The 27,452-nt window shown below is 36.6% G+C and overlaps 1 non-coding gene across 1 annotated transcript; it reads left to right on the top strand.

Annotated features, from left to right (window-relative positions):
* The first annotated feature begins 22,358 nt into the window (after positions 1–22,358).
* Positions 22,359–22,466, top strand: LOC112767301 (small nucleolar RNA R71). The gene has a single exon (XR_003184852.1). It is a non-coding gene; the product is annotated as a small nucleolar RNA R71 (small nucleolar RNA).
* Positions 22,467–27,452: the final 4,986 nt, after the last annotated feature.

The following is a 27,452-nucleotide window of genomic DNA, read 5'->3' as shown; positions in this document are numbered from 1 at the left end:
CTTTATTTTATTTTTAAAATAGGAAAAGATATTATTTAGTTTTAGGAAATATATTTTACATTAATTAGGATTAGATATAAAAGGGAAAAGAATCGGCCCTTCGGGCTCTTCTCTTCTCTTCTACCTCATTCCGCAATCTACAATTTTTCTGAATCCTAGGTTTCTCTCTGAACCATGAGCAACTTGACCTCCACTGTTAAGGTTAGGATCTCTGTCTATTGTATGGATTGATACTATTATTTTTCTATTTTAATTCATGTACTGATTTCTATTTCAAGAATTGTTTTCGTTCTTTATCTTATGAATTTGGGTGGAATGGAAATATGACCCTTGTTCTAATTGAGTTCTTGTAAAACTTGGAAAAGCTCTTTATTCCTAAACAACAACTTGAAAATAATTTCTGCTAAACTTCTAAATATCTGGACTTAACGGGATACGTGAAATATAATCCTCTTATATTTGAGTAATTAGGGTTTTGTGGCATATAAACTAGAATTAAACTTAACCCTCTAATTGGAATCAAGTGACCAAGGAATTAGCGGTTGATGAAGGTTAGAGGAGACTAAAAATGTCTAAGGAATTAGGGTTTAGTCACATATAGTTTGCCATGAATTGAATCTTTCATGATTAACATAGTTAGTAAGAAAAGTCAATCCAGAAGATAGATATCTCTGAAACATTAACTGTTTTCCCCATATATATTTCACCTCAATTTACTGTTTGTTTTCTAATTATTTGAATTACTGTTTGATGCATTTGAACTTTCAACACTCTTTTCTGTTTGTCTAACTAAGTAAATCACTTAATCATTGTTGGTTAGTCCATCAATCCCCGTGGGATTGACCCTCATTCACTTCAGATACTACTTGGTACGACCCGGTGCACTTGCCAGTTAGTTTGGGTTATAAATTCAACACAAGCCACCTCAATAGAAATCTCTGAGATGCCTCAAGGGATGTATTTTTCTCCCCAAAAAAATTTTAGGATCAATTGAATACCTCTCTGGGAGAGTGGAGCTCAAACGTGGAGCAACTGAGGTTGGAACATCAAGAGCACTGCACCATCCTCCCTGAAATAGGGAAGATCAAAGGGCTATGAGGGAAGAACAATAAAGATAAGGGCGTGACATTGAAGAGATCAAGTACCACATTGGATCTTCAAGGAGGAGTAGTAGCCGGTATCACTAAGGTGGACTCGTTCTCTTAATTCCCTTTTCTTTTGTTATTTATCTATTTTCTGTTATGCTTTATTGTATGTTCTCTTGTTCTTGTTGCATGATCATCTATGTCTTAAAGCTATAAAATATTCCATATATCTCTCACCTTACTTAAAAGAAAATTTTATGTGAAAATAATTGAGAGATACATGAATTTCGAGTTTATCTTAAGAATAGTTCAATTATCTTGATGTGGTGGCATTGCTTTTGTTTTCTGAATGTATGAATGAACAGTGCATATTTTAAGTTGCAATTAAGAATGTTGGCTCTTGAAAAAATGATGAAAAAGGAAAAGTATTTTTGGTAATCTGAAAAATCTAAATAAATTGATTCTTGAAGCAAGAAAAAGCAGCAAAAAGAAAAAGAAAAAGCATGTTGCAAAAGAAAAAAAAGGAGAAAAAATATATATATGCATGCGAAAAAAAGGAGATAAAATGTAGAAAAAGCCAATAGCCCTTTAAACCAAAAGGCAAGAGCAAAAATCCAATAACCATTTAAACTAAAAGGTAAGGGTAAAAGGATCCAAGGCTTTGAGCATCAATGGTTAGAAGGGCCTAAAAGGAGTAAAATCTTGGCCTAAGCACTCCAAATGGACAGTGTCCTTAACTATATGCTTGTTGTGTGAAGGTGTCAAGTAAAAACCTTGAGACTGAGCAGTTAAAGTTGTGATCCAAAGCAACAAGAATGTGCTTAAGAACTCTGGACACCTCTATTTGGGGATTCTAGGAAAGCTGAATCACAATCCGAAAGGGTTCACCTAGATAAAAGTGTGTGGCATTTATGTATCCGGTGGTAATATTAGAAAACAAAGTGCTTAGGGTCATGGCCAAGACTCTAAAAAGCTGTGTTCAAGAATAAAAAAGAACTAAACTAGCATAGTCAATAATATCATCTGGATTCTAAGTTCCTAAGGATGCCAACACTTCTGAGTTTCAATGGATAGTGAGATGCCAAAACTATTCAGAAGCAAAAAGTTACTAAGTCCCGCTCATATAATTGAAATTGTGCTTCATTGAAAACTCTGAGATTTATTGTATCTTACTCTTCCTTTTATCCCACTCTGTTTTTAGTTGCTTGGGGACAAGCAACAGTTTACGTTTGGTGTTGTGATGAGCGGATATTTTATACGCTTTTTGCCATCATTTTCATATAGTTTTTAGTATGTTTTGTTTAGGTTTTATTAAGTTTTCATAGGTTTTAGTGCAAAATTCACATTTTTGGATTATACTTTGAATTTGTGTGTTTTTATGCAATTTCAGGTATTTTTTGGCTGAAATTGAGGAGCTGGAGCAAAATTCTGATTCAGAGGCAGAGAAAGCACTGCAGATGGCGTCATGATCTGACCTTCTTGCACTCGAAAAAGCTTTTCTGGATCTACAAAACTCCAAAGGAAGCGTTCTTAACGGATTTTGAAATCTAACATCCAAAACTTTCCAGCAATGTATAATAGTCTATACTTTTCTTTAGAATCGAAGGCCCCAAAACTGGCGTTCAATGCCAGCCATCTACCACAATCCAGGCGTCCAGCACCCACAAAGGAGTGACTAGCGTCCAACACCCAGAAAGGTTCCCCTAGCCAGAGTTCAATGCCCTAGAGCCCTACTAGCACATGGGAGACACTAAAGCTCAGCCCAAACACTCACCAAGTGGGTCTTAGAAGTGGATTTTCACACTAAAAGATTGTTTTATCCTTTTTATGTAATCCTTAATCATTAGTTTAGTATTTAAAGGAGAGGATGACCTTCGACCATCTCTTCTGGCATGTTTTCGAACCTTTCATTGTATTTTCTATCAGTATGAGCCTCTAAACCTCCTAGGTTGAGGGGAGGAGCTCTGCCAAGTTTTATGGATTAATAAAGTACTACTGTTCTACCTCAATACGTGTTTGATTCTCTATTCTAAGATGCATCTTCGTTCTTCATCATTATGAATTCGTGGAACCAGCACAAGTTTATCTCATTCTACATGGGTTTAGAGTAAGTCTTTCATCAGACAATGATGAGCCACTAGCTTGATTATACATCTCTTAGACGACTAATTCACGACTTCGTTGGGGACTTCTTGAGACACCAGTTCAGCCAAGGTATGGAGAGATTAGAGTCTTTGTGATAGAGGCTAGAACCCAAGGTGCAGCATTCTTTGATTTGGAAGATTCAACCTTGTCTGTGACATTTTGAGTAGGATCACTTAGGATAAGGGACTGCAGGAGCTTCACCCTCAATCAGACTGCATCCGCATTAACCCTGGAATTCAGCTCTGGAGGAGAATCGGTGACCTCTCAAGAAAGGCGTTGATCGCATACAGCCTGCCATTGAAGAAATCATTCACAATTGGAGTAGACAGTAAGACCGGATTGATCCAGAAGAACAAAGCATCTCCAAGCCTTAACCATCTTCTTATCATTGCTTTCACCATCAACTGAGTAACGTTTTCTTTATTTTCCTTTTATGCGCTTTAAACAATCATCCAATTTTCTATCTGCCTGACTAAGATCTACAAGATAACCATAGCTTGCTTCAAATCACAATCCTCGTGGGATCGACCCTGACTTACTCAGGTATTACTTGGACGACCCAGTGTACTTGCTAGTTCAGTTGTGCAAAGTGTAATTCCGTGCACCACTCTTTGTCTTCCATCCCCTTCGCAATCCACTGCCACTAGATTTTTCATGCCTCCATTGTATCTCATCTTCATCATTTTCACTTTCTTCCTCCTTGTCTGCATTATGAACACAAGGTTAGGTCCTTATTATTTAATAAGTTTTGACAAAGCTAGAACTACCCATGGGTTCTCAGGCCCACGACTGTTCCAACTAATCAGCTTCACGGCTCCCGACAGGGCTGCCCTGCAGCCACTATCTCTCTAATTTCCTCTTTTCCAGTCATTCTCTTTATTTTCAGGTTTGGATTGTCAATGTCCATTCGGCTTGTTTCTTCTGCCTTCCTTTTCTGCTGCTTAAATTTTTCATTTTCTTTCTCTTTTTCTTTTTTGGTTATGGCTTCTACTTGTCTGGCTTGTCTCTTCCAAGCCTTCCCTTCTGTTTTTGTTTCATTTTTCAGCTTGTTTGTGGAATCTTTCAGAACCTTACACTCGTGGGTCACTATTTCCTTTGTTGTATTAGCTTCTTCCTCCTCTACAGTATCTCTTTCTCTTTTTGACACCTGGTTTTGTTCGTTCTTCTTTTTTGGGCTCCCTGGTTGATCTCTTCGTGATTTTGTATCCTCAGCATTGTTGTTTTGTCCTTGTGTATTTGCCTGATGTTTTTTGTGATTTTCTTCCTTTCTTCTTTGAACCTTGTTGTTTTCGATCATGAGTGCCCTGTTTCTTCCTTTAGTTCTTCTCCCTTTTGCTGTTCTAACCCATCCTTTATAGTAAGTTGTTTTAGGTTTTCCATCATCTTTTTTGTATTTTTCTTCTGGTCCCTCTCTTTTTCTGCCATCTTTTCACTCATATTCCCCTCCTATCTTCATATTTGTCTGTTTTGACCAATGTCCCAAAGCTTTCTGCCCTAAGCCATGCTCCCAACTCCTTTAACGTATTTTTCCCTCCTTTTTCATCTTCTATGGCCTTTTGGAAATTATTTTCATCATGTCCAATGAGACCACAATAATAAGAAAAATTTGACATTTTCTCATACCTGAAATCTACCCATATCAGTCTATCTTCCTTGCTGTCGATGTTTTCCCCTTTCATTATTGGCTTGTTGATATTCAGGGAGATTGTGGCTTTAAGGTAACGTGTTTAGTCGTGAATCTTTTCAAATAGTTCGCACTCCAGCACCTCTCCCATTGTTGTATCTATCTTCCTTCCTAGCCTTTTCATCTTGCAGTGCTTAGGAAGATTCCAGAGTTGAGCCTTTGATTTTTGCCTTATCCAAGCCGCTTTCAACTGGTTCTTCCCCTTTGTTCCATCTTTTCAATATTAGCCGTGAGTTCCTAAAAGACCACAGGCTCCTCTGTAGTATCTTCTCTAAATCTGTTTCATGGAGGAGAAATATTTGGTAGATTTTTGGTTTTAGCTCCACTATCCTCAACCCTTTTGATCTTCTCCAAATATTTTGTATCGCTGATTGTATCCAGGCACTATTGATATTTTTATCTGTCAGTAATCTTTCCACTAAGCTATTTGCACACCCCTGTTACCCTTCTTTTACATCTTCATGTTTAAAAAAGATTAAGGGTTCTTCTTCCTCTTGGTCTATTACGTTGTTTTGTGTTACTAGTTCTTCACTAGGATTTGACATAGAGTTGCTTGGCAATATAACAGGATTTTACCGATATTGTAGCACGTAGATGATTTTGGGCATGATTATACGCATTCTGCACTACACTCCTTCAAATCCTAGAGGAGCCATGGGTTAGGAAGAGAGAGGAACTATTAGTGTCAGAGTGTCTTTATAGATACACACCTTATTATTTTTTGTCGGAGATCCCCACACTCACACAAGCCATCAGGGACAGACCCAGTAATAATAATGAGGCCATGAAGGGGTACTTGTCCCATTATGTTAATAATATTTTTATTTTTTTAAAAAATAATTATATATAATATGTCTCCACTTTAAATTTTAAATGACCCTACTATAAATAAACTAAACTTAATCAGCCAAAGTCCCAAATTCAGTTTTTTTATTTCTCTCTCATTTTTACTATTATTTAACCTAATCAAATTTAATTTTTGTGCCGTCACTCCTTTATTCTCTCTTAAACCCTCTTCTTATTTTTATATTTTCAACCTTCTTTTTTTATTTCTTGTCTAGTGGTCATCTTCTTTTCATCAAAAGGTAAATTTCAAATTCTCCGTAATTTTTTATATAGTTCTCCATGACTCTATGTATCTTTCAATTTCATTATTTCTCTTTTTGATATTTTCATTTTAATTCAAACAATTATAGTTTAGGTATTAATCTAATATTTTATTCTCTTCATGACTTTATATATTTTATTTGATTCTTAATTTATTCATTTTTATTAATTATTTTTTATTTTTTGTTCTATTATATATACCTATGTTGCATATAAAATTTTAAAATGAATTGATTAATTTAGTAATTTAAAAAATATTTTTTATTTTTAAAAATAGTAATGAAAAATATTTTAATTACAATACATAATTAAACAGATGCCTAAAATTCATCTAACATTATATCAAAATTAAATAAAAAAATATATAACAAATTTTATTATTTTAAAAAGAAAGAAAAAAATTGTAAATTAAGTTTTTATTATTTTATATAAACATACTTTTCATATACAGATTTAATTTTCTAATATTTATATATAATTCTAATTTCAAATTACACATACTAATGTATCATTAGATTTTAATGTGTCAATTGATTCAGTCTTTTATTATTAAATATGTATAAAAAAATTAGTTAGGATAATAAATTATCTATAATTTAATTAAAATATTTTAAGTTCAAATTTTAGAAACAAAAAAATATATTTTTATAAATTATATATAATAAATAATATTTTAAAAATAAATTTATTCACTAACTTTTTTTTTAATTTTTACATCTTTATATAATTAATAATATTTAACAAAATTTATTTTAATATATATATATTAAAATAAAGAGCAAGTTGGTCTTTTGCTGCTAACATATTATAAATAAAGATAGCCACCAAAATAAATAAATAAATAAATAAAGACTATCAAGTGTACTAAATGAGCTTTACTAATTAAATTGGCAAGTGTACTATAACACCTAAGTATATATAGTAGTATAGTATTATCATATGTAGATGCAACCGAATTAACTGAAATATAGGACAAGATTTGTTTTTGTTGTTATAAATAAAGTTCAATGTATTTGAGAGTCATCAGCACCTTAAGATATTGTATCGTATTTGGGCGTATGAAATAATCTTACTTTAGTGTTCTTGGGATTTCCGTATTCTCCATATGTCATTTCCCAATTCAACGCCTAAATGCTAGCCCAAAGAAATCTTAAACTCAATCTTGGTTTGGGTATTCTACGTTAGTAAGAATATATAAAAATTAGATTTCCGGGGGGAAATAATTAATATGAAAAGCTTTGAAGAAATATCTATATTAAAAACACAGTATTTTTATTAAAAGGGTAAATTATTTGTTTTTTTTAAAGATAATAATACTTTGCTTTCCTAAAAAATAGAAGTAAAAAAAAAATTTAATATTTAAAAAACTCTTTTAGAATATTTATCCAAATATAAAATAATTTCTTTCTATTAAAAAAATCCTTTTAAAAAATAAATATTTTTTTAAAAAATCAATCCTAACTTATTCTTTTTTTTTATAAATGTAATCTTTTACAATTATAAACCAGAAAACGAATTAATTAAAGGATCAAATCAACACCAACAAATATTATCTCATGCTAATTTTATAATAGACACATTGATATTCAGAGGTTTTTAAAATACTTTAAAAATTAAGACTGATAGAATCAAACATAATTTAACATTCTAATTATTGTTGAAGTATAGAAAAATTCTAATTATTGTTTGCTGATTAAATAATAAACCTTTTTTATTTACGGATTGGATAATTTTTTGTAGACAATCTGATCCAATTTTAAGTGATTTAAATTTGATTGAATTTGTGAAATAAAAGATATAAAGTATATGAACTAAAAATTAATACGGGTCAGGACAAAAGTTTTTTTTTTTTTTTTTGAATAATTTTAGAAGATATCTAGATACACAATTAAGTAAGGATATACCTATAGACAAAAATACAAAATTAACAATAGAAAAAACAAAGTAAAACATAAATTAAAAATACGACAACAAATTTTAAAATAGACAACTTAACAGTTATAAAAATCGAAAATAGTAACTATCACAAAAATCAGTATGCTTCCCTTCCCTTTTTATAGAAACCTTTGACTTAGTGTCTTTGGGATTATTATCATGATCTTGGACATTAAATAATTATACCAATATAAAATTTGGTATCTCTTTACTCTAAATAGTAGATGGATTATGTAAAACAAGACAAAAATGTAATTGATCTCCTTGTTGTCCCTTATGCCAAAATTTAAATATACATTTAACTCATTCTTGTTGTTGTAAGATATAGTCGAATGATCTTTTATAATCATGCACCTAGACTTAGAATAAAGTTACAAATAAATTGACATATATAATAATAATAAAATTAAAATTTGAAGTACTGGCAATCAACACACTAAGATCAGTTATACTAACTACTTTTTTGTGGTGGAGCCGGGCATATGTCCTGAACTTGTCCGGACAAGAAGAAGTATGTGATGCCAGGGCATTTTAGCCAGTTTTACTGACCTTTTCTTTACTGTTTTTAGGGTAGTTTCATGTATTTTCTTAGAAAATAAGCAAGTATTTGGTTGAAAATGCAATCATACCATGATTCAAACAAACATTATGAATTTTGAATGATTTCATGAGAATTATGCATGAATTATATGATAAATTGGATGATGCATGATCCCATGATTAAGAGCAAGACTTTGATGCACTTTATTTGATTGACTTCAGGCCAAAAGAAGAAGAGAAGAGCCACGTTAGTGGCTACGTTAGTTACACTAACGTGGGCACTAACGTGGAAGGAAGAAAAGCCCCAACGTTAGTGAGAAAAGTTAGTGGCATTAACTTTGAAGAAAGGAAATGGAGCCAACGTTAGTCACACTTAACATTATCACTAATGTTGGACCAAGCTCATAAGTGGCCACGTTAGTTGCCACGTTAACTTAGTTAACGTGGCCTCTAACGTTAAGAAGAAAAGGGGACGCCAACGTTAGTGACATTCAACTTTATCACTAACGTTGGCCAAGTCACAAGAAGCCACATTAACTCCCACGTTAACCTAGTTAACGTGGAAGCTAACGTGAAGAAACAAGGTTGTCGACAACGTTAGTGACACCAAACATTGTCACTAACGTTGGAAAAAACCCACACTATCCCCAAGAAGCCACGTTAACTCCCACGTTAACTTAATTAACGTGGAAGTTAACGTGAAGAAGAAAGGTGATCGCCAACGTTAATGACACCCAACATTGTCACTAACGTTGGAAGGAGCCCACACAAGCCACAAGTAGGCATGAAATTAGAGCACAAACAAGAGGCATCTTTTAAGCCCCAAAAACACCAAAGCAATAAAGCCAAGTCACCCTGGACCTCAATTTGATTCACTTCTCTTGGACCACCCAACCTCAAGGAAGCAAGCCCACAAGTGTCAACCAATCAAGGCCACAAGAAGCATCTAGAATAGGAATTTTCATTTAATTGTAATTTGCTTTTAATTTCATTTTGTAATTTAGGAGAGCCTATATAAAGGCTTTAGTTTTTACTTTGAAAGGGATTGGACGGAAGGAAACACAGAAATTGGAGATTGGAAGAGGGGTCTTCGGACTCCCTCCCCTCACTCACTTTTCCTTCTCTTCTTTTCTTTGTACTTTTCATTTATGAATTTGGAAGTTTCAATGTTAGTTTTAATATTCATCTTTACTTTTATACACTTTCTTTCTTTTCTATTTTGTTAGAGCAATGACCAACTAACTCTTTTCATTGGGTTAGAGAGCTCTATTGTGATTCAACGGATTAAATGTAGTTCTTATTCTTCTTCTTCTATCTTTTCTCTTGATTTTGCTTGAAAGCTTTCGATCTTCATCCAATTGGGTAGTTATCTTGGAAAAGAAGCTATTCATACTTGGATCTCTTCTGAACCTTGGAAGAGGAATGAAGAGATCATGCTAGAAATGCTTTCTCATGTTGTACCAAATTGGGTTTGGAAGGATATGTGACTATAATCCTCCAACACTTGATTTGGGAATGCATGTGGTATAATCAGTGACCATACTTCATCTCTTCTCATGAGCAATTGACCAAGGAATTGGCTATTGATCAAGATTTAAGAGATTGAATTACAAGTAATTGTAATTCGATCACTTAAGATTGCCAAGGAGATCAATGAATGATTGAGGAAGAGATGAGAATGAACTTAATCCAGAGGATTGCAATATCTCTTGATCCCAATGTTCATTTTATTTTTAGTTCTTACATTTACTTTTCTTGCCATTTTACTCCTCTGCACTTTATTGCCTTCTTTACTTTTCTACCATTTACATTTCTTTGTTATCTATCACTCCAATATGATTCGTCTAACTAGGATAATCAATTAACCATTGATTGCTTAATCCGTTAATCTCTGTGGGTTTCGACCTCACTCTATTGTGAGTTTTACTTGACGACAATTCGGTACACTTGCCGAAGGGATATTTGTTGAGAGACAAGTTTCCACCTGCATCAGTATGACGCCGGGAGAGCTCAGCAGCAAGGAAGGGTATTTACTATGTCAGTTGAAGGAGCTGAGAGATCTGATACAATGATACAAGGTAACTGTGAAATTGCTGGTAAAACTTTAATTGCATTGTTTGATACTGAAGCATCACACTCATTTATACCATTTGAGAAAGCTAACAAATTAGAGTTGAAGATAACTATGTTGGCCTATGATTTAGAAGTGCATACCCCTACTACTGAAACTGTTGTGACTAGGTTAGGCTATCAATAAGTTCTGTTCCGAATTAAACATCGACATTTCATGCATGATCTAATCTGTTTGCCGATGATTGGTCTCAATCTCATTCTGGGATTGGATTGATTATCAAAGTATCGTGCTTTGCTCGATTGTCCTGAACGGACGTTGCAATTTATGTCAGAAGGGTCAGAAGGAGTGGTAGTAGCGAAGGGGTACTATGTGAATTATGCTGTGGTAAGATGTGGTGGATGTGAATGTTAAGGATTCATGCTATTAGCTACAAATGTATCAGGCGAGGAACAAAGTCTAAATCAGATTCTGGTTGTAAACAAATTTCCTAAAGTATTCCCAGAAGACATTTGACGAAGGGATTTTTGCGTGGTTTAAAATTTCACAATTAAATTTTCGTTGAAAGTATAGCTTCTAAACCAATAAGAATCCTTTTGTACAAAAACTTGGTTGTCACAACTAACAAACCCCTGATAAAATTGATAACCGAAGTATTTAAACCTTGAGTCGTCTTTCAAAGAAATTGCAGGGAAGTGTGCTTATAATTGGTTATGAAAAAGTATATTTTTTGGGGTTTTTAAGATAAGAAGCAAGAATAGTAAATGGTAATGAAAATTAAATGACTAGAAAAGCTCTTGGCAAGGAGAAGATTAATCGGAAGTTCTGTCCTTGTTGGATTTCCCAAGATTAATAGTAATAGGTTATTGTTTCTACTTAGTTGACCCCCAACAAATGAAGGGAAGTCAAATAAGTTGAGAGCCAACTTTTATTCACAAGTCCTAATCCTCTCCGTTGGGAAGGATTAGCATTAGTGACTAGAAAGCCAGTCAACAATAAACCCAATTACAATTTAACACTTGAGTCTTCCAACTCAAGGGTCTCCAAATATTAATCAACTTCAAAGCCAAGTTGGAGCCCACTCCATTGACATGGTAATTGAACTTAATTCAAAATAATCAGCAAATAAAGAAATTAAATAGAAAAATACTCTTTGCATTAATAAATTGACAAGATAAGAAGGTAAACTAAAGTAATAGATTAATTAAAAGTAGAAGAGAAACTAAAGTAAAGAAACATTGAACCTAGAATTAGGAAGAAATAAATCTAAAACTAAGAGAAATCCTAAATCCTAAAACCTAGAGAGAGGAGAGAGCCTCTCTCCCTCTAGAAAACTTCATCTAAAACTTAAAATTATGTGAATGAAAGTTGTCTCTTGATTCCTCCACTCTGCAGCCTCTAATCTGTGTTTTCTGGGCTGAGAACCGGGTCAAAAATAGCCCATAAATTGCTGAGGTCGATTTCTGATACGTACAGCACGTAGCTCATGTGTGCGTACCCTCCATGCGCGCGTATGCATCGCTTGTCTATCCACTATCCATGCGTGCACGTGGGCGTCCTTTAACGCCAAATCAACTATAGCAAATTGTATATCGTTGCGAAGCCCCGAATGTTAGCTTTTCAACGCAACAAGAACCTCCTCATTTGGATCTCTGTAGCTCATGTTATGACCATTTGAGTGCGAAGAGGTTAGGGCTGACAACTTTGCAGTTCCTTCAGCTTCTTGTATTTCTTCCACTTTTGCATGCTTCATTTCCATCATCTAAGCCATTCCTGTCCTGTAATCTCTGAAAATACTTAACACACATATCATGGGATTGAATGGTAATAAGAGAGGATTAAAATTAGCTAAATTAAGACCAAAGAAACATGTTTTCAATCATAGCACAAAATTAGGAAGGAAAATGTAAAACATGCAATTTACATGACTAAGTGTGAGAATAGTGGATAAAATCCACTCAATTAAGCACAAGATGTACCACGAAATAGTGGTGCGTCAAATCTCCCCACACTTAAACATTAGCATGTCCTCATGCTAAGCTCAAGAGAAACTATAAGAGTGAAGAGGAATGGTAGGATGTATGAAATGCAACCGATTTACATGAATGCAACTAAATGCAAAATGCTTTTACCTACTCGGTGAAAAGTAAATGAATCTTTTAAGAACACATATGAATTGGCTTTCACTAATTCAAATCATAAAAAATAAAGTACAAATAGACTTGCAAGAAGAAGATAGCTCATGAAAGCTGGGAACAAAGAATCGAGCATCGAACCCTCACTGGAAGTGTATACACTCTAATCGCTCAAATGTTTAAGGTTTGATTCTCTCAATTCTCTGCTAATCTTGCTTTCTAAGGCTTGCTCTTCTTCTACCAATCAACAAAGCATTAATGCATAGATACATATATCAAGAGGTCTTTTAAGGGTTGTAATAGGGTTAGGATCAAGGTAGGATTGTATTTGGACATGTGGATTAAAATTTGAATCCTTAATTAACCTAAACTTCCCACATAACTTAAGACAATCCATGTAATTACAATGCAAGATCTAACTACCCATTAACTATGTTTTGCCACATATTCATTTATCCCAGTTTTAGTACAACTCATATGCATTGCTTTCACCATTTACTTTGGGGTATTTTGTCCCCTTTCTATTGTTTGCTCTTTTTCTCTAAATTTTTTTTCTTTTGTCTTTCTCAATGCATATGATTAAGGTATTGCAAGAATAAACATGTGTTTAACATTCTTTTTCACATTTAATCAAGAATATACAACACCCAATTCTCAAACCAAATATTTTCAAATTTCTCCACACTTAATTTGTGAGCACTTTCACTAGTCTAAGCTAACCAAGGATTCAAATTAGGGACATTATTATTTTCTGCTTAGAGTTAATGATGTGCTAAAATAAAGAATAAATAGGGTAAAATAGGCTCAAATTGGTTTGCAAAGGATAATGAAAAGGTAAGCGATATGGGTATGTAAGCTCAGTGAAACAAAGGCCTCAATCATATAAGTGCATGCATACGTCAAACAATAGAAATATAGAATTAAGCAAGACAAAGATCACAATTTTAGAGAGAATAACACACACCAAAAATAAAATGTTGGTTGATAAAATGCAACCAATCAAATAGGCTCAAAATCTCACTGGTTTTTGTGTGTTCGAGCTCTAAACCATGTTCCAAAATAAAATTTCTTCAAACAAGTTTAACAAAAGTTTTAATTCAAATTAGTGAAATGCACTAAAAAGTTTCTTGAAAAAAAAATATTACTTTTCAACCAAATAGTGGTAAAATATGCAGAAAATCAAGCAAACATACAATCAAATATGCAAATGCAACAACTAATTTAACAAAGAAAATTTAAACATTGGTGTTGAGTCAGAAAGTACTAACCACCGGAAGTCGGTATCGACCTCCCGACACTTAAAGATTGCATCGTCCTCGGTGCATGCAGAGATGTACAAGTGGACGGGTGGTTCCAACTGATGCTTTTTCTCCAAAGATTGTGCGGCAGACTTGTTTATTGCTCAGGTTAGAAAGTTTTCCTTTTTCCTATTGGTGGCCATCCTGAAAGAAGAGAAAAAGGAAGGGAAAGAACCCACAAGCAAAGATATGAAAAGAAATAAAATATATGTGGGCTAGTGCCAAATAATAAGGTTCTCAACTTCATGGTAGCTACAATATGTAAGTGAGAAAATAATTGAAGCACAGGGCATGTCAACTAAATAGTAAACAAGTCAAGGAGCACCCAAAATAATGCAAGAAAGATGCAACAGTTGAATAAGAACTTTTAACACCAATGGAAAAATAATAAAATTAGAAAAGAAAATATAAACATGCACAAAGTTAGAATGTAATAAATGAAAATATGCAAATGAATTAAGTAAAAGAGAATGAAAGAGAATAAGGATTAGAGGGGAGGAGAGATATTAGAAAGTTGGCGGCGCAATCGACGTGCACGCGTATGGTACGTGTGCGCGTGCTGATGCATGAAAACTTGTCTCTCAACAAATTTTCCATCGGCAAGTATACCGAATTGTCGTCAAGTAAAACTCACAATAGAGTGAGGTTGAATCCCACAAGAATTGATTGGTCAAGCAACTTTAGTTAGAAGAATGTGCTAGTTGAACTAAACAGAATTCAAATTGAGATGCAGAAATTTAAAGGACTGGAAAGTAAATAACAGAAATTAAAGTGCAGAATCTTAAATGGGGATTTGGGGTAATGAGCATGAAATTAAATGGCAGAAAGTAAAGAGAATGGGTAAGTAAGATCAGAAATGGAGAAATCATTGGGTTTAGGAGATGTTGCATTCTCCGGATCAAGTTCATTCTCATCTCTTCCTCAATCAATGCATTCATTAATCTCCTTGGCAATCTTAAGTGATTGGATCCCAATTCCTTGGCAATCCAATCTCTCTAAGCTTGAACAATTGCCCAATTCCTTGATTTAATTGCTCATGGAAAGAGATGAAGTGTGGTAACTGATTATACCACATGTATTTCCAAATCAAAGTGTTGGAAGGATTACATGTCACTATATCCGTCCAAACCCCAATTTAGTCCAACATGAGAAAGCATTTCTAGCATGATCTCCTCATCCCTTTTCCAAGGCTCAAAGGAGATCCAATTATGGAGAGTTTCTTTTCCAAGACAACTAACCAATTGAATTAAGATCGAAAGCTTTCTAGTAAGATCAAGAGAAAAGAAAGAAGAAGAAGAATGAAAACTATAATTGATCCATCAAATTACAACGGAGCTCCCTAACCCAATGAAAAGGGTTTAGTTATTCATAGCTCTAGAAATGGAAACTGGCAGAAAAGAATAATCCATGCTAAAAGTGCAGAAAAGTAAATCTATAAAGAGTAGTTCCCAAATGTGCCAAGCTTCTCTATAGTTCAAAACTACTCCTATATATACTACTCCTCTTGATCTTCTAGTGAGTTCTTCAAGTCTTGGATGTAGTCTTTGGATCTTGAGTTGAAGAGTTCTCATCTTTAGTGGGCCCAACTTGCAGAGAAAGATAAATTAGGCTTTGGGTATTTAGTAAGATTTAACGTTGATTTCCATTGTGGGTTCGAGAATGTTAGTGGCATTCACTTTTTCCACTAACGTTCCAACCTCATATATCCACGTTAAATCCAACGCTAGTGGTCTTAACGTGACCACTAACGTTGCTTTCTCAAAACTTGGCTAACGTTATTGGGACTCACTTTTCCCAATAACGTTGGCTTATACCCCTTCGCAAACGTTAATGGGAATCACTTTTCCCATTAACGTTGCTTAGTGCTCCTATGTTCCTACGTTAGAGTCCACGCTAGTATAGCTAGCGTGACTCTTAACGTAGGTGTGATCCACCTTCAAGAGCATTAGTGACACTCACCTTTGTCACTAACGCTCCAAATGCCACATTCTCCACGTTAGAACTCACGTTAACTAAGTTAACGTGGCTCTTAACGTAGTAGTGAAGCCACCTTCCAACGTTAGTGACAAAAGTGAGTGTCACTAACATTGGCTCTTTGATTTCAACTCCACGTTAACTTTCACGTTAATAGTCTTAACGTGAAAGTTAACGTAGGCAATGCTAGATGGTCCAATGTTAGTGACAAAAGTGAGTGTCACTAACATTGGCTTTTGTTTCTTCTTCCACGTTAGAGTTCATGTTAACTAAGTTAACGTGACTCTTAATGTGGATCATTGCCAAGTTCTCCAACGTTAATGGTGTTCACTTTTACCATTAACGTTGGAGTTCCTTCTTCTTCTATGTTAACTACCACGTTAACTTAGTTAACATGGCAAGTAACGTGAGCTTTGGGTGGCTTCGCAGGCGTTATTGGTGATCACTTTTCTCATTACCGTTGCAAGCTTTAGCATTCCACGTTAGTGTTCACGTTAACTAGGTTAACGTGAATACTAACGTGGTTCTTCCTTGCTTCCTTTGCCCTGAAAACAAGCAATTAAAGTGCATCAAATCTCTAGCCAAAGTCATGAGATTATGCATCATCAATTTATCATGCAATTCTAGAAAAATACTCATGAAATTATGCAAAGTTCACAAAAGTTGCTTGAATCAAGGTGTGAGTGTAATTTCATCCAAAACTTGCCTTATTCACTAAGAAAATGCATGAAACTACCCTAAAACATTAAAGAAAAGGTCAGTGAAACTGGCCTAGATGCCCTGGCATCACAACACCAAACTTAAAGCTTGCTTGTCCCTAAGCAAGTACTGAAGCATAAGAAGAATGAAATGAAATAACAAGAAGATAAGATAGAAGTAGCATTCTTGGTTTATAGGGTTTCATGCATAGCAACTTAGGTTCTTTCCTTCTAGGTTTCAAGCCTTTATCAAATCCTTAGTCACCTTCTTGATTGCATCCTTTGAGATTTCTTTCTTATTGATCCTTCCTTCTTTTTTCAAAGTTATTTTTCTTTTTGCTAAGTGCTTTGTAAGAGGGCGACTCTTTATGATAAGCTTTTAGCCAACACTCCCAAACCAGTTGGTTTTAAGGTGCTAGGTGTTAAGACACCCCTAAGGACTTACTCCCTCAAGTCTCTTTCCCTCATACATACACACCACAGGCATATGGTTTGTTATTTTTCCTTTCTTGACACCTTGGTGTCCAGCACCTCTTTGGGTTACTAAGTGTTTTGTATCAAAGGTTACTCTTGATAGTGGACTTTCAGCTGATAATCCCGAATTAGTTAATCCAAGTTACCAAGTGACAATGCACCCCTAAGAGCTTATTCATCCAAGTATATCCTTTGTACTTAAACACCACAAACACATGCCTCAATTTTGAAACCCTTGATGCCTAGCATTGTTTCTTATTGTGTTTCTTTCCTTTTCACTTTTATTGCTCTTTCTCTTTTCTTATTGGGATCTTATTGTTTAGCTAGTCTCAAAGGGTGTGTCTCAAACAAAAGACTTAGGATAGATAGTTGCTTTCTTTCCTTCTTTGGTGAACCAACTTAGCTTACTAATCAATCTACCACAAACATTCAGAATGTACTTCATAAAATAACCCCACTCTTGTTCTTTTCATAACATTTTCTTTTTGATTAACTTAAAGAGACAAGCATACAAGTAGGAAAGGTGAAAGTGAACACTTAAGACATTGAGCTAGCACACTTAGCCTAAGCAATAAAACTTAAATGCATAATTGAAAGTCCTAAGCTACCATGGAAGCATGTTCTATTTCATACATGATTTTCCTTATTTAAAGCTTTGAAAAAGATAAACTAAGAAGGAACTTCACCACCTTTCACTTATTGGTATGCTCATGTTCTTCTGCTTCCTTGCCCTCTTGAAGTTTACTTTGTCCACTTGTGCTTCCTCTCATTCGATTCATTCTGGCTATCTTCCAATCCTCCAATGCCTTCCTTAATGATTCATGACTTTGTTCTATCCTTTCGCGCTCCATTCGTGCTAACACATCTTTTACATCTTCATATTTTGTTATCCCAGGATGCAAAACAGGCAGTTGTTCGACTAGGTACCCAAGCCTGGCTTGGGTATTCACATGATACCCAGTCTCACTCATGTAGACACCTTCCGAAAATGCTCTATATTCATCAAAAAGATCTGCTTGTTCTCTTTGTTTCCGATGCATCTCATGGATGTGTGCACCTTGATGTGCTTGGATGTTGGTTAGCCTTTGGATGGCTTCTTGTTGTTGATCTTGCTTTTGATTCAGGTTGTGGAATGCTTCACTCTATTGTCTTCCTTGTTCCAATTGCTGGTCCATCAATTGTTTTTGCCATTCCCCTTGCTGATCCATCCATCTAGAGAATGATTCTTCTTGGCGGTCTATTAATTACGATTGAAACTCCCTTTGTGCCCCTTGATTTTCCATGCATTGCCTAGATAAGGTATCAATAGCCTATTACAATTGGTGCATGCTTAAGGTGGCTGAAATTTGCTTTTGTGGATGTTGTTCTCCTTCGGCTTGATGAGCTGGCCTATTTCGTACCCTTCGTAGGGGTAGTGGAGTTGCAGTAGCGTGCATCCGATGATAAGTGATTGGAAGACCAACCTTTATCCACTCAGGGTTTTCATCCTCAAATATCACCCTAGCCAGTTTGCAAAGGCAAAAGATAGTGCTGGGATAACCCAACTTTCCTCCAGAATCGCTCTTCTCAGCAAGCTTCCGAATGCCTTGGGCTATGAGTTCATGAGCCTTGACCTCTCCTCCCTTCATTAGACATTGCACCATCGTTGCTCTCTTGAGGTTTACCTTTGAGTTGTTTCCGGCTGGGAGGATGGATCTCCTTACAATTTCGAACCAACCTTTAGCCTCAAGGAGGAGATCTCCTCTTTTAATAAATTTGGGCTTCCTCTTGGGACCTTTTTCCCAATCTGCTCCTTGCACACATATATCCTGTATAATCTGGTCATAATTGGGGTTTTTGTCCATTCTTGAGTGATAGCTCTCCTCTTCAAAGGGTATGCTTCTTAATTTCAACACTCTCGTGATAGTCATGGGACTAAAATCCACCATGACTCCTCTCACAAAACTTGTGTATGAGTCATCTGCCTTGTCTTGCCTAACTGCATTTGCATAGAACTCTCTTACTAGAGTTGCATTCACCCTTGTGATTGGATCGGTGAGAAGCTCCCATCGGCGTTGTTCCACCTTCCTTATGATTTCTGGGCACTCGGCTTTTGTGACTTGGAAGCCTAGTTCATAAATGATTTCTTTCTCAGTCATCCACCCATACTGTAGTACATGATAAAAGGTTCTAAATCGCCCTTCATCAAAAGGAGGATGCTCTATGGGCGCCTTCCCTTTTTGTCTCTTGGAGCTTGATGATGCCATGCAGATTGTTGATGTGTTGGTTATTCTCAAGATGGCTTTGAGGGTGTATGTGAAGCCTTGGTGAGGGGTGATGTGTGTATGACCGAAAGGAGGGAATGGGGATGGTGAGCATAAGTGTGTATGGAGAAGTTGTGTGAAGGGGTTTATATAAGAAGATGGCAATTGATTGAAGGGTGTGGATTGATGATGTTGTTTGATAGTGGATGGTTGGGGTTTTAGGATTGAATGAGCACAAGGATCACCTCCTTTATGGGGGTCTTGGTTCGGTCCTCAAGATTGTCCACTCCCAATGTTGCATGGCAACACTTCCAAGGACATTCCCCATGAAGACAAGTGTGAAATTCCTTTGGTGTAGTGGCCGAATCTCCCTTCCTCAATTGTCCTATCAAGTACCATCAATGTCCTTTTTGATTCCCTATATACGAAAAGAAAATGCCATGGGTTATTTGAAATTTTTGGTGGGAAAAAGTGTGACCTAACAAAATATTTCTTTTTCTTTTGGTTTTACATGACTAAATGCTTTCCATGAATGCAAATCAATCAACTATTAAGCTTCCCATGCATGCACATTGGTACACCAAACTTGTTTGTGATCACATGGTGCAACAAGTTTGGGGAATAAATCTTCCTCATAGGGTGTGTTCAAACATCACTTGATGTGTTTTGAACACCAAACTTATCATGTACTATACGTTGCATGTAGAGGAGCTTTATTTTAGTTGTCAAAATTGATTTGAAATTCCATGAAAATTGCCTTATTACTATTATTAGAGATTTAAGAAAAGAGGTATAGAACATGGGTTGCCTCCCATGAAGCGCTTCTTTAACGTCATTAGCTTGACGGTTGATCCTTGTCAAGGTGGTTGGTGGTGCTTGAAATCCTCTCCTCTTGCACTGAACCTATGTCCATTGGCTTTGTTGATAAGCTCCATATGCTCCAAAGATAAGATTTTGTTGATAGTATACACAGGAGGCAGCTGAGATGGAATAATGGGGAGGTGAGGTGGTATAGATGGAAAGTATGTAGAAATCACCTCATCTCCTGGCGAGAAATTTTCTGTAGGAATTTTCTTATTTTTCCATCTCCTTGGGACTTTCTTTTTTGTATCTCTTGATGCTTGCTTGTTCTCTATAGCTCCTTTCCTTAGGTGATCCTTGTTGTTTCCTCTGCATGAATCTGGTGGTTTTGGTTCCCTTTGGATTACCTTTGAATGTGGTTATTCCTGAATATGTGACTTCGCATCCAATATGGTTTCCAATTGTGTTGTTTGTGCTTCTTTGTTTGTTTCTTGCATCAGTGCTTCATTGTGCTCTTCTCTTAATTCTTTGTTTTCTTGACTTGATTCTTGTGAGAGTTTGAAAACATTGAAAGTGAGCTGCTCATCATGTATTCTCAGCACTAGCTCTCCTCGCTCTACTTCTATGAGTGCTCTGGTTGTGGCTAGGAATAGTCTTCCCAAAATGATGGGATAGATAGGATTCTCATCCATTTCCAGAACAACAAAATCTGTGGGAAGATAGTAGCTTCCAACCTTAACCAGCACATTTTCAACCACCCCTATTGCTTGTTTTTGAGTTTTGTCAGCCAACCTGATAATTACATCAGTAGGGGTTAGTTCATTGATTTGGAACTTCTTCATGAGGGAGAGAGGCATTAAGTTGATTCTTGCTCCCAAGTCATAAAGCCCTTTGTCAATCATTGTTCCTCCTATGGCACAAGGAATATGGAAACTCCCTGGATCCTCCTTCTTTATGGGTGGCCCTGGTTGAATGAGAGAATTGCAATCCCTGTTCATCTTTATAGTTTGTCCACCCTTCAATGGACTTTTTCTGGCTAGTAGCTCCTTTATATACTTGATGTAGAAAGGCATTTGCTGGAGAGCTTTAATAAATGGTATATTTACATCAAGAGATGCAAACATATCAAGGAACCTTGAGTACATTCTCCCTGCTACACCACCTTTAAGCCTGTGGGGAAAAGGTGCATATGGGTTCAACACCTCCTTCTTCTTTAGCTCTTCCTTAGATGTAAGTTGAGTTGTATAGCTTCCTTCCTCCTGGCTTTCCTTTTGGTTATTTTGGAGGTGTTCTACTCCATTCATACTCCCTTCATTACTTGTGGTTATCATTTTGCATTCTTCCCATCTCACCTTCTTTGTTTCTCCTCTTGGATTCTTCTCTGTATCACTGGGGAATCCATCAGTGAGTTTGGGAATTTGTTGAGATAAATACCCTACTTGGGACTCCAATCTCTTGATGTTTTCTCCTTGGTTCTTGATATTGGCTCGCACTTCTTCCTTAAACACCTTGTTGTCTTGGACTTCTCTGCATAAGTTTTCAAGTAGAGCTTTAATCTTTGAGAGCCTATCATCTGTTGATGATGGTGGGTTGAGATTAGATGGTTGAGAAGGTGGGTTAAATGGATATTGGTAATATCTTTGTGAGGTGTTTTGATGAGTAGCATTGTTGTTAGAGTTGAGGTTGTGGCGTCTCTGATCTTGCCCTTGGTCTTGTTGGTTTCCCCATCCAAAGTTAGGGTCATTTTTCCATCCAGAGTTGTAAGTTTTGGAGTATAGATCATGGACTTGTCTAGGTGAGTTTCCAACATAGTTGGCTTGCTCCCAATCACCTTCTTCTCCTATGTTTACTCCTTCTTGAGCTGATGATGAGGTGACGGCTGCTGCAACTTGGTTCTCCTCCACCTTCTTGGTATGATCTGCTAGCTGCTTGGTGATCATCTTGTTTTAAGCTAACAATGCATCCATGTGGTTCAGCTCCATTACTCCTCTGGTGTTACTTATTTCGGAGGCATAGAAGTAGTCATTTTCAGCAACTGTTTCAATGACATCTATGGCTTCTTCAATGGTTTTCTTCTTGTTTAGAGAGCCTCCTGATGAATGATCCACAACCTTCTTTGACTCATAGAAAAGACCTTCATAGAAGATGTGAAGTTGAACCCACTCATTAAACATCTTTGGTGGGCATCTCCTTGTCAGGTCTTTGAATCTCTCCCATGCTTCATAAAGTGTCTCACCATCTTGTTGTCTAAAAGTTTGCACCTCAGTTCTTAGCCTATTGATCCTTTGAGGAGGGTAAAACCTTGCCAGAAACTTGTTCACCACTTCTTCCCAATTAGTTAAGCTCTCCTTTGGGAAGGATTCAAGCCATTTGGATGTCTTGTCCCTGAGTGAAAAAGGGAATAAGAGCAACTTATAGACATCTGGATGGACTCCATTGGACTTCACTGTGTCACAAATCCTCAAGAAGGTGGTCAAATGTTGATTAGGATCTTCTTGAGCACCTCCTCCAAATGAGCAATTATTCTGCACAAGAGTGATGAGCTGGGGTCTTAGCTCAAAATTGTTGGCATGTATGGTGGGCTTCTGAATGCTGCTTCCACAGTTTCCTGGATTAGGATTGATATAGGATCCTAAGACTCTCCTTTCTTGCCCAGCTCGGTTTGCATGGCCTTCTCTGACATGATTATGAGCTTCTTCTTCATGATTGTTTTCCATATTTTCTTCCATGTTGGGTTCAAAATACTCTTCCTCTTCTTCCTCAGCACCAATAATCATTTTCCCTCTTGCTTCCCTTCTTAGTCTCCAAAGGGTTCTTTCAGGTTCTGAATCAAAGGATGTTGAAACTCCTTCTCTTCTCCCTGTCATACAACAAACAGATTGCACAACAGGAGATAAAATGAAGAAACTATTCTTGTTAGAGTAATTGTTACTGTGAGTGATGCAAATTATCAAACAGTTAGTGGGTTGTGAGCAGAATTGTAATCAAAGGAGGAAAGAACAAAAAAATAAAAGAGGGTGCAGGGGATGAGGAAGAAATTAAAATAAAGTAAAGGAAATTAACTGAATAAAGTAAACAAAAAGAAAAATGCTCAATCTAGTGATCTTCAAACTTTATCATTGTTGATTCAAAATCAATCCCCGGCAACGGCGCCATAAACTTGATGCATGAAAACTTATCTCTCAACAAATTTCCCTTCGGCAAGTATACTGAATTCGCGTCAAGTAAAACTCACAAAAGAGTGAGGTCGAATCCCACAAGGATTGATTGGTCAAGCAACTTTAGTTAGAAGAATGTGCTAGCTGAACTAAACAGAATTTAGATTGAGATGCAGAAATCTAAAGGACTAGAAAGTAAATAACAAAAATTAAAGTGCAGAATCTTAAATGGGGATTTGGGGTAATGAGCATGAAATTAAATGGCAGAAAGTAAAGAGAATGGGTAAGATCAGAAATGAGGAGATCATTGGGTTTAGGAGATGTTGCATTCTCCGGATCAAGTTCATTCTCATCTCTTCCTCAATCAATGCATTCATTAATCTCCTTGGCAATCTTAAGTGATTGGATCCCAATTCCTTGGTAATCCAATCTCTCTAAGCTTGAACAATTGCCCAATTCCTTGATTTAATTGTTCATGGGAAGAGATGAAGTGTGGTCACTGACTATACCACATGTATTTCCAAATTAAAGTGTTGGGAGGATTACATGTCACTATATCCGCCCAAACCCCAATTTGGTCCAACATGAGAAAGCATTTCTAGCATGATCTCCTCATCCCTTTTCCAAGGCTCAAAGGAGATCCAATTATGGAGAGTTTCTTTTCCAAGACAACTAACCAATTGAATTAAGATCGAAAGCTTTCTAGTAAGATCAAGAGAAAAGAAAGAAGAAGAAGAATGAAAACTATAATTGATCCATCAAATTACAAGAGAGCTCCCTAACCCAATGAAAGGGGTTTAGTTGTTCAAAGCTCTAGAAATGGAAAATGGCAGAAAAGAAGAATCCATGCTAAAAGTGCAGAAAAGTAAATCTATAAAGAGTAGTTCCCAAATGTGCCAAGCTTCTCTATAGTTCAAAACTACTCCTATATATTCTACTCCTCTTGATATTCTAGTGAGTTCTTCAAGTCTTGGATGTGGGCTTTGGATCTTGAGTTGAAGCAGTTCTCATCTTTAGTGGGCCCAACTTGTAGAGAAAGATGAATTAGGCTTTGGGTATTTAGTAAGATTTAACGTTGATTTCCATTGTGGGTTCGAGAATGTTAGTGGCATTCACTTTTTCCACTAACGTTCCAACCTCATATATCCACGTTAAATCCAACGTTAGTGGTCTTAACGTGACTACTAACGTTGCTTTCTCAAAACTTGGCTAACGTTATTGGGACTCACTTTTCCCAATAACGTTGGCTTATACCCCTTCGCAAACGTTAATGGGAATAACTTTTCCCATTAACGTTGCTTAGTGCCCCTATGTTCCTACATTAGAGTCCACGTTAGTATAGCTAACGTGACTCTTAACGTAGGTGTGATCCACGTTCAAGAGCGTTAGTGACACTCACCTTTGTCACTAACGCTCCAAATGCCACATTCTCCACGTTAAAACTCACGTTAACTTAGTTAACGTGGCTCTTAACGTAGTAGTGAAGCCACCTTCCAATGTTAGTGACAAAAGTGAGTGTCACTAACGTTGGCTCTTTGATTTCAACTCCACGTTAACTTTCACATTAGTCTTAACGTGAAATTTAACATAGCAATGCTAGATGGTCCAACGTTAGTGACAAAAGTGAGTGTCACTGGTGGACGAAATTGTGATCCTCAAAGTTGGTCCCTTTGTATTTGTATGAAATCAAAAATACCCCAAAGAGATCATGGTATGATGAATTGGGATCTTAATAATCCCTGGTGTGATCATAACTCCGTTCAACTTAACCAGCAAGTGTACTGGGTCATCCAAGTAATACCTTACGTGAGTAAGGGTCGATCCCACAGAGATTGTTGGTATGAAGCAAGCTATGGTCACCTTGTAAATCTCAGTTAGGCAGATTAAATTGGTTTATGATGAGTTCGAAAATTAATAATAACTAGAAAATAAAATAGTAAATAGTTACTCATATAATTCCATGGTGGGAATTTCAGATAGGCATGTGGAGATGCTGTGCTCCTCTCGAATATCTACTTTCTTCTTACATTCATCCAATCTTTCTTACTCCTTTCCATGGTAAGCTGTATGTAGGGCATCACTGTTGTCAATGGCTACATCCCATCCTCTCAGTGAAAATGGTCCTATGCTCTGTCACAGCACGGCTAATCATCTGTCGGTTCTCAATCAGGTTGGAATAGAATCCCTTGATTCTTTTGCGTCTGTCACTAACGCCCAGCCTTCAGGAGTTTGAAGCTCGTCACAGTCATTCAATCCCAAAATCCTACTCGGAATACTATAAACAAGGTTTAGACTTTCCGGATTCTCATGAATGCCGCCATCAATTCTAGCTTATACCACGAAGATTCTGTTGGGGAATCTAAGAGATATGCGCCCGGCCTAAGGTAGAACGGAAGTGATTGTCAATCACGCGCGTTCATAGGTGAGAATGATGATGAGTGTCACGGATCATCACATTCATCAAAGTGTTGTGCAACGTATATCTTGGAATAAGAATAAAAGAGAATTGAATAGAAAGTAATAATAATTGTATTGAAACTTGAGGTACAACAGAGCTCCACACCCTTAATCTATGCTGTGCAGAAACTCCACCATTGAAAATACATAAGTGAAAGGTTCAGGCATGGCCGAATGGCCAGCCCCCATGGTCTAAGGACTAGGCGTCCAGAGATGTCTAATACACTGGTAAAAAGTCTTATTTATAATGAACTAGCTACTAGGGTTTACATGAACAAGTAATTGATGCATAAATCCACTTCCGGGGCCCACTTGCTGTATGTTTGGGCTGAGCTTGATCTATCCACGAGCTGAGGCTTTTATTGGAGTTGAACGCCAAGTTATAACATGTTTTGGGCGTTCAACTCCGGATCATGACGTGTTTCTGGCGTTTAACTCTAGACAGCAGCATGTACTTGGCGTTCAACGCCAAGTTACATCATCAATTCCCGAATAAAGTATAGACTATTATATATTTCTGGAAAGCTCTAGATGTCTACTTTCCAACGCCGTTAAGAGCGCGCCATGTGGAATTCTGTAGCTCCAGAAAATTCATTTTGAGTGCAGGGAGGTCAGATTCCAACAGCATCAGCAGTCCTTTGTCAGCCTCCTATCAGAGTTTTGCTCAAGTCCCTCAATTTCAGCCAGAAATTACCTGAAATCACAGAAAAACACACAAACTCATAGTAAAGTCCATAAATGTGAATTTATCATAAAAACTAATGAAAATATCCCTAAAAGTAGCTTGAACTTACTAAAAACTACCTAAAAATAATGCCACAAAGCGTATAAATTATCCGCTCATCAGTCACTAACGTTGGCTTTTGTTTCTTCTTCCACGTTAGAGTTCACATTAACTAAGTTAACGTGACTCTTAACGCATATCATTGCCAAGTTCTCCAACGTTAATGGTGTTCACTTTACCATTAACGTTGGAGTTCCTTCTTCTTCTACGTTAACTACCACGTTAACTTAGTTAACGTGGCAAGTAACGTGAGATTTGGGTGGCTTCGCAGGCATTATTGGTGATCACTTTTCTCATTACCATTGCAAGCTTTACCATTCCACGTTAGTGTTCACGTTAACTAGGTTAACGTAAATACTAACGTGGTTCTTCCTTGCTTCCTTTGCCCTGAAAACAAGCAATTAAAGTGTATCAAAGCTCTAGCCAAATTCATGAGATTATGCATCATCAATTTATCATGCAATTCTAGCAAAATACTCATGAAATTATGCAAAGTTCACAAAAGTTGCTTGAATCAAGGTGTTAGTGTAATTTCATCCAAAACTTGCCTTATTCACTAAGAAAATGCATGAAACTACCCTAAAACAGTAAAGAAAAGGTCAGTGAAACTGGCCTAGATGCCCTGGCATCATGTGCATGGAGAGAGAAGAAGGCGTGTGGAAGCGCACAGTGTGCGGACGCGTGGGTGGCCATATATGGAAAAGGACGCGCACGCCTCAAGGACGTGTACGCGTGGGCAAATTTGTGCCTCTAGCACAGTACCAGCCCCAGACCAGTACAACTCTCTGGCCAAACAAGGTTTTACGCCGATTTCTTCATCCACACGAACAGGCCTTAGGCGCAGACGCGTGGGTCACCAAGAG

This window comes from Arachis hypogaea, chromosome 2 (genome assembly GCF_003086295.3).
Source record: "Arachis hypogaea cultivar Tifrunner chromosome 2, arahy.Tifrunner.gnm2.J5K5, whole genome shotgun sequence".
NCBI classification, from domain to species: domain Eukaryota; kingdom Viridiplantae; phylum Streptophyta; class Magnoliopsida; order Fabales; family Fabaceae; genus Arachis; species Arachis hypogaea.
This window is presented reverse-complemented; position numbering and strand designations above follow the sequence as displayed.